Raw genomic sequence first — 9517 nt, 5'->3', positions numbered from 1 at the left:
CAAACCTTCACAAACCTTGCAAAAACACAATAATAGACTTTAGGTACAAACCATCTGGAAGCAATTCTAAAAATGTGGAACAATACGTACAATGCATTGGGTCAAGAGAAATATTATGCAAATCCATTTTATAAATTGAATGTATTTTAAGCTCCCTTTTATCATTTAGTTACATTTCTTTTCCACCACTACAATGTAACAGAGCTATATGATAAAAATGTTGACTGATTTGTCCAGCTTTGTTTCTGGCTATCAGAGCTACCACCAATCAGAATACTGTGATTCTTTGGCAAAGAACATGGTTGAGAAATAGGATTGTTATCTCCTGTTTTCAGGTGCGACATTTGTCCTTAAAGCTCCAAAATAAAATCTATGATCTGCATTTGTGAGACTGCTTGGGCTGAGGAGGAGCTCATTTGTAATTTCCAGAGTGAGTGTTAAGAATCACAATGGTCCATTGCATGATTCATAGCATTGCTGTCAAAAGGACCAACAGCTATATCATCAGGAAATGAGGAGCATGGAGATGACGAGGAAGAAGTTCAGAAGTGAAGGATAAACAGTAACTTCAGCAGTCTTTTCCTATCTGGGCTGTATGTGAAGCAGTTTTCTGATTTACAGTCGTATTAACTGCAACCCAAATACCACATTCAGAAACTGTTTCACATGTTACTTTCCCTCTGTCACTAATGCTCATAATGCTCAATTGACCACAACACACACAAACCTAAATTATAAATAGAATCATGCAATACCACTCACAAAAGTCAACTCATCACTCTTTTGCACTTCCTTAGTGTTTTCCCTCCTACTTTAATGCAGTCCTATTCCAGTGTCTGCGGTATAATCAGTTGATGTTACATAAGATAATGTTTCTGAAAGAGTTGATGTTGGAGACAGCATTAGGCTTCACTCAGTCTGATGATTTCATACAGACTTGCGTGGGCAATCAGGAGTCCAACTCCAGATCTCAATAGGGTCAGATGTATCATCCCTGGCACAGTACCAACAGATTTGGCCATCACTTCTACACTAGAAAAGATGAGCTCAAGTGCTGTGCAAAGACTTGAGCCAAGTTGATGCTGGACCATACGCTTGTTGGCATTGTTCCTGATGCACCAAGTGGTTTTTTTGTACACACCAATCAGTATTTTTTTGAAGGTTTCCCTATCGCACTGTTCATCTGAGTCCTCCGCAAGCTGGTGAGTTGGTAGCTATAATATCCTTTGCTATCTGTTGCAGCTGCTGTTTACTAATGACTGGTAATGCAATATATATAGCTTCTGTCTGTAATATATTCTTTAAGATGCGTTTAGTGTCATCTGAGCTTTTGTCTGTGTGACTGTCAAGTCAGAAATTAAGTGATGGTGCTGTGTTTTCAGCATCACTGCCTCCTTGATTTTCCTACATGTCTTGGTCAGCTTACAATTCTTGTATACCTGAAAGGAAAAAGGCTCCAGCATGGAGTTTCAGGTCAGGAAATGTGGTAGGTAAGAAATGAATGTTTACGCTATTCACAGTTTTTAAAATGCATGGCTCTGTTAGATGAAGAGAAAGTAGGATGCAAGAAGGAAGCTTGTCTAGCACCAGCTCCTCCGTGTGTATTAAGTTAGGCAGACAGACCTGACTCATTTTGTTTGATTCCATTCACCTCCAGGGATGTGCCACCTATCCTGAAAGAGAGAAGGAAGTGTGTCAACAAACATTATGCAATTTGATTAGATGACGTAAACTGTCATTGTTGAATGGCTGCCTGAGTGTGAAACCTCTGCAATTTTTGTGTGAGGACTGCAACACTTTTATGTGAGACGATGAGGTGTGGAAGGAATTTTGCTTCTTGAATTACAGAAACACAGTGACTTCAAGATCCACATTATTCTGGTAAATTAGTCCTCTGAATTATTTAGCAATTCAGTAACTAGCCCTCAATACAATACGTCAGGACAAGACTCTACGATAAAACTGCAATTAAGGAAAGTGATAATGAAAAAACAGGGACCCATAGAGTGGTGCGCCTAATGGGAGAAAGATTTAAAAGGGACCTGAGGGGCAACATCTTCATGCAGAGGGTGGTGCATGTTTGGAACAAGCTGCCACAGGAAGTGGTGGAGACTGGAAGTATACAACATTTAAAAGGCATCTGGATGGGTATATGAATAGGAAGGTTTTAGAGGGATATAGGCCAAATGCGACTAGATTTATATAGGATATCTGGTTGGCATGGACAAGTCGAACCGAAGGATCTGTACATCTCTATAACTCTATGCCCCCTCCAACCTTGACAAAACTGTGTCAGGTATTAAATTCCCAATGACACGGCATCCAAATACCCTGGCTTGACTCTTGCTGCCATGTGCTTTCATTGTCTTTTGGTTCTTTTTTTGGAGGAAAATTCCCCTAACAATGTCCCGCCTACATTCCACCTCCTCTACTGAGAAGTCCAAGAGTTTTGGAGCCCGTTTGCATTCCTTTCGCGCTATTTGTTCCTTTTTTGCCCAGGTAGATTCTACTCAACCCTGTCTCCAAGCACATGTTCCAGCTAAAATGTATCTGCTATACAGTCATAGAGTCATTGAGCTGTACAGCACAGAAGCAGATCCTTCGGTTCAAATCATCCATGTCAACCAGATACCCTAAATTAATATAGTCCGACCTGCAGCATTTGGTCCATATCCCTCTAAACCCTTCCTATTCATGTACCCATCCAGATGCCTTTCAAATGTTGCAATTTTATCAGCCTCCACCACTTCCTCTGGCAACTCATCCCACAGATGCACCATCTTTTGCATGAAAAGGTTGCCCCTTGTGTTCTTCTCTCTCTCACCTTAAATCGATGCCCTCGAGTTTTGGACTCCCCCACCCTAAGGAAGCCTTGGTTTATCACCCTATGTGTGCCCCTCATGATTTTATCAACTTCTATAAGCTCAGCCTCCAACACTCCAGAGAAATTAGTCCCACCTTATTCAGCCTCTCCTTATCGTTCAAACCCTCCAACTCTAGTAACGTCCTTGTAAATTGTTTCTGCACCCTTCCAAGTTGAACAACACCTTTCCTGTCACAGAATTAAACCCTTTGAGAAGTTCAGGCTAGCTACTCCTAATACTGGACACCTACTGATGTGTCCAACCAATGAGTAGTACAGTAGTAGTGGTTGCACATAGCAGTCAGCCAACAGAGCAAAACAAGCGACGTGAAGTTGGCTTATTGCCTGCATTGCAATCAGCAGGCACTGTTTAATTGGCCATATTGATTCACAGCCCCACTATCAGTGACTATGCAATTCAACCCTTGCCTTTATTACACCATGCTGTATCGTACGATACTGGCTACAGGCTAGAAACGTTGATTTTTCTTATCTAAGAGTTCGAAACTTGGACCAAACTCTTTCTCTTCCTATTGGATCATTCTCTCAGATTCTTAAACTGATTTGATTCTTTTTCATATTTTCCTTTTGAAAACACAGCACTTAATGCAGAAGTGGCATTTCACAATTATCATTCTTTTTCAAGAAAATATTGAACCTTTCCCACTTTTTGGATATTTATTTTCTCTCTCCTTCACAAAGTTTTATTCTATGCATGGACATTCATTCAGTTCTTTGTCAGGTAACCATTTAGTGTGCATGTTACTTGCTGGCGGGGGATTCAGCATTGTGGGGGCTCTGAGCAAAAATCAGAGTCCAACTGCTGATACCTTTTTATAGCTTTGTTGTAGAATGAATCATACAATGTGATCAAATGTGGTTTCCAGTCAATCAAAGAAAAGGCACATTCTCTAAGACTATGGCAACAATTGAATCATTTGACAAGACTTGACGTTTTATATTTATTCCAAAATTAAATCACTGTTTTTATAAAAACAAATGTAACTGAATTTCAGGATGGCAGGCTATTCAACAGAGTTTCCAGCAGCTCGCTCTTAATTATTGGTTTCTTTCTGTGTTAATTGCACCATTTCTGATATTTTTTCCCATTGTTCAAAACACCAGCATATTTCTTATTTGAAACCATTCAATCTCCATATACATCATGGTCCTGTTCATTTTCTCGCCTCTGTGTGTAATTTGGTCTCCTTACTTGAGAAAAGATGTATTAGCACTGGAGTGGGTTCAAAGGAGGTTCATTACATTGATTCCGAAATTGAGAGCATTGCCTTATGAGGAGAGACTGAGTAGACTGGGACCATGCTCATTGGAACTTAAAAGAATGAGGAGTATCTTATAGAAATATATGGAAATTATGAAGGGAATAGATAAGTTAGAAGCAGGGAGGTTGTTTCCCCTGCCAGGTGAATCGAGAACCAGTGGGCATAGCCTCAAAATAAGGGGGAACCATTTAGGATGGAGTTGGGAGGACCTTCGTCACCCAAAGTGTGAAGAAGGTCTTTGGAATTACCCATTGTGAAGCAGTTGAGGCTACCTTGTTAAATTTTTTAAGGCAAAGATAGATAGACGTTTGAGCAGTAAAGGAATTAAGGTTTATGGTGAACAGGCAGGTAAGTGGACCTGAGGTTACGAAAAGATCAGTCATGATCTTATTGAATGGCGGAACAGGCTCAATGGGCTGATGGCTTACTCCTGCTCCTGTTTTTTATGCTCTAAGTGTCTTCATCCCTCATGTGTTTATCCAACTTTCCTTAAATGTAGCTAAGCTATTCACCTCAGCTGTGCCCAAGTTCTATATTCTAGCCATTTTAGCAAATGTGTAGACCTCAAAATTGAAAACCTTTCATCTTCACTATGTCACATATCTTTGATAAATTGTAAAACTTGAGAACTTAATGTAAATCAACTGGTCAAATGAAGACTTTATACTTATCCTATCCACAAATGGATTTGCTTACATAAAAGACGGTGTTTGCTGCTACTACAACTGCAGGGAGCACACTCACTGCCCATGTCATGCACTGCATATGGTGTCACGGGCAGCTGCGGTGCATGATCCTTCATTCCCTTCATTTAGTTAACCAGCATTGTAGAACATTGTTATGTACCATTGTGTAACCAGTTTAAAAAAACTGAGCAAATTTGTCATATTTGGCACACGAGTAAATCTTGAAAACAAATATATTTGATTTAAATTCACCTCAACCTTTGAAACCTCATCGGTGCTGCAGACTATAGGTATGCCACTCTTGCACTGAGAGCAACTAGATGAATTAGCTATATCTATGAAGGCAAACTTCTATATACGTATCTAAACAAGGGTAAAACCGTGGATAGAGAACTGCTACTGATCACTACTACTTTGTTAATGTAGTTCTGGAAATTGACAAAGAGCGAACTGATGAAAATATCAGGCATCATCATTGCCCCATAGCGGTGGATGCCGGCATGAACCACAATCTAATATTCATAAAGTTCCAGATCGAGACTTAAAAGGCCTAAAAATTGTGGTTGGCTCTTCAGTCGGATCCAAAGAAGTGAAATGTTTTACTGAGTGCCCGTTCTCCTGTCTCCCAGCACCAATTTGATGGGGCAGGGGCAGTCATTTCTTAAGGAAAGGTTTTCCATTCATGAAGAACTGGAAACATGGTCCTCACAAAATTGACACTGGTGCTTAAATGAGGATTTAACAATATTGTATTCAGAAAATTATTTAAATCTGGATTCCTTGCTATTCAGTGCTTGCAGTTTGATGGTCCCTATACATCAAATTCATTGGCAGCAAAACTAGGTATAGTCTAGTTGCTGGTACTAATGATATTAAAATTCTGAAGGAAAGAAAATGCTCGCTTCATTTTATGCACTGGCTTCTGAAGTAGCCCAAGCACACAGGTGGACTGCATAATGCCAAACAGGCTGACTTGATCATTTTGGAGATTGCAGACCTCACTTTCTCCTCATTTTGGAGATTGCCTGCCTAGTTAATGCTGTTCAATTCATTGCCAATTGAACACGTATTCAGCTGCATGAGGGGTAATCCCTGTAATTACCTAAAGGGCCAACTACTCCCCTTCCAAATGAGATGCTTTTGATGGACTAATCCTAGTGTAAAGGTTGTGAAATTACTGTATTGATTATTATTGAATTTGTCTTGAAAATGTTTTGGATTGTCAAGCTACAGATGTTAGATCTTGTCAAAAAGTTAAAGGACTTTGTTGGTCTGTCTGGGGAAAGTCTACTACAGAAATGGTTGCAATAGTTACCAAAGCTCTTGGGCTATAATATGATTTTGAAATTAAGCACAGGCATTGAAAAAGGGGAACAATGCGAAGGTGAGGAGACATCTCGGTCTCTTTTCTCCAAGGAACTGTGTGTGATAGTCTGTCTCTGCTTTCCCTTAGATATCATCCCAATATCATAGTTAACTCATAAATCCTTCAATATATCTGTTATATACTATTAGCGCGTTGTACTGGCTGATATATTGAAATAAAATACGCCAACAAAAAAGCCATTCTCTCTCAACTTTACCCAAAACGATTTTCAATAATAATATATTTAAAATTGAATAATCCACTGACCCCTGAGTGCCTATTTCACAGAGGCCCTTTCTTTCCTTGTGCTCTTATAAGCCACTACCCCAGTGGCTTGTTTTAATTGAGAGAGGTAGATGATAGCTCTGCAGGCTAACTGTGGGCTTCTCTGAATATGACATGTCCACCTTCAGACTACACAATCTCAGCATGGGTGATGACAGTCTGTGCTGGCTGGCAGACAAGAATAAACAACACTAGCAGAGTCGTAATGTGGGAAGATGATGCCTTTAGTTATTATGACATAACTCATGGACTATGGTGCTATTAGGAATCATTAAGATTTGGGCCTCCGCAATCCTGCAAATTTATTGGAGGACAATTTGCTAAACCAAAGTGAAAACCAGCCTGTGTCTTCAGAGAACTGAATTTCAAGCTGTTAGCAGCAGAGTGTGTCTATTTTACACAAAGTGTCAATCTCATGCTTTCTGTCCAAATATGACTTCAGCACTGAAATGCTTAATGGCTTCTGTTTGAGCTGTGGTGGAAGCTATGTTTAAACATATATTCTCCACCCACTTGCATGCTCCTGAATGACTGATATTTCCAAGTCTTAGTGACAGAAGCACATATATGTTATATGTTTCAGTCAGTATGTCAGTTTGCCTCAAGGGACATGCTCATGAAATCATCAGAGTTTAATAGCTAGTGACCTGACAGTATAAATGTCTCAAGCCCCACTTGAGCTTGTATCACTTGAAGCATGGTAGTCTTCAAGAAGCATGCTTCTCTCTTGTAACCCAGCAGCTTAATATTAACCTAATCACCATTTTGCCTGAGGTATGTCATGATTGTACATAATAACTAGTTGTAACAAATATCTATTGGATGCTTCAATACCATGATATCCACATCCAGCTTGTTATGTTGTAGGAGACAACATAAACATTACCACATCAGGTAAAACACCCTATTGGAGGCAAACTCTCACCACTTGTTATTTAAAACTTTACTGTCTGATGAAAAAAAATCTACGTAAAATACTTACTGGTATACTTGCTGGTATTCAATTCAGTGAATCACCCTGGCATCACTCCATCACCAATCACCCTATGAAGTTATACCCTTATTGCTATGGGATCTTGACACATTTGACTTTGCTAACAGTTTGACAGACAATATGCTGGTGTGTGACAGAAATAACTGTAACAGGTGAGTGTTGGTTTTCTGAAAAGGAATGTTCTGTATAACTCACTGTGGTTGAAATAATTAACAGAGATTACGCAGGTCAGTATGACCTAAGTTGAATTTCACCCCCTATGGCTTATTGTGAGGGCTGCTGGAGCAAGTCAACTGACATGCTCCAATATATTAACTTACCTTCACGATGTATGTGCTAACTTAGTATTGTACAGATTGGAATTTGATTTGCACCATTCTTTTATGTGGAAAGTTGACCTGAAAATCTTGCTTCATACTACTGCAGAAAGTTGATGTGCAAAGGTAATTTTTCCACTTTAAAAGCTCATCAAAATGAACAATTGGGTACTATTTACCTAAATATCAGCAGTCTACCAAAAAGAAACTTTTTAAAAAATAAAATTAGCTTGGATATGCTCAGAGAGAAACAAAGACTATCTAAGTAAGTGACTCTGATTGTGTGCAATATTACCAAAGAAACCAATGAATGAACATAAAATGAAATGCAATACAATGTCACCATAATATTCTTGGCAACTTCTTTCTCAAGGTTTTTTTTACCTCAGGATCTGGAGTTGATTTATCCCTGTTCAAGTTTAGGGGCACAACGCAAATGAAATACAGTGCCTTGAAATATTGTTAGTTTATCTTTTTGTAATGATGCATTTAATTTAGTTTCTTTTGCTCAAAGAAATCTCAAAAGTAACCACCAAGAAATCAATAATGTAACAGTGGTTAATTCTGGCAGGTCTGCAACTTTGCTCAAATTTAAAAAGAGGCTCTGCACAAACTTATTTGTATTAGATATGCTTGTTGAAGCAGTTTCTTTTCGTTACCTTAAGTACTTTTGCAGGTATTCTATGGAGGAGCTGCTGAATCTGAGTTTTAAAAGTAAATTATTTCAAATCTTGCTAAAACAATTTTACCTCAATAATGGAAACCATGAAAGGACTGTGGCTCAGTATTTGATTTGTTGGAAATTGAACTGAATTCTCAGTATAAAATAAATCTGGAATGTGGAAATACCTCAAAAGGAGACTGAATATTATATTTATCTTAGAAATGTCTCACAACTGTGTGTCCCACTTGTGATATGAGAATTTTGTTTCAGACAACAACTAAAGGAAATGATTTATAAGCAAAATGTTACAGCAATGGCATTGGGGGCCTAGAGTAAGGGGCTGGTGGCACTGTGAAATTATATTCTTGTTCTGTCAAAAAAGTTACCATCAGTAATGATGACGAGGAAGCCATGACCAGGTTGTCATGAAATTCTATCTGATCTACTCCTGACCTTTAGGAAAGAAATTTGCCTTCTTTGCTTGATTTTGCATGTATCGTATTCTAAACCCATACCACAGAGGACCTAGAAAGCCACCTGACTGAATTCAATGGCTCAAAACTATGTTTCCAATGCCATTTAGGGGTGTGTAAGAAATTTATATCCTGTGTTAAGATTAGATTAGATTAGATTAGATTAGATTACTTACAGTGTGGAAACAGGCCCTTCGGCCCAACAAGTCCACACCTCCCCGCCAAAGCGCAACCCACCCATACCCCTACATTTACCCCTTACCGAACACTAGGGTACTGGGGTACTGGGCTAATGGTAGGATACTTGGTAGTGTGGATGAGCAGAGGGATCTTGGTGTCCATGTACACAGATCTTTGAAAGTTGCCACCCAGGTAAATAGTGCGGTGAAGAAGGCATATGCCGTACTGGCTTTTATTGGTAGAGGAATTGAGTTCCAGAGTACTGAGGTCATGTTGCAGTTGAAAAAGACTCTGGTGCGGCCGCATCTGGAATATTGTGTGCAGGTTTGGTCGCCATACTATAGGAAGGACGTGGAGGCACTGGAAAGGGTGCAGAGGAGGTTTACCAGGATGTTGCCTGGTATAG

Source organism: Chiloscyllium plagiosum, chromosome 3, assembly GCF_004010195.1.
Source record: "Chiloscyllium plagiosum isolate BGI_BamShark_2017 chromosome 3, ASM401019v2, whole genome shotgun sequence".
Lineage (NCBI taxonomy): Eukaryota > Metazoa > Chordata > Chondrichthyes > Orectolobiformes > Hemiscylliidae > Chiloscyllium > Chiloscyllium plagiosum.
Note: the sequence above shows the minus strand (reverse complement) of the source record.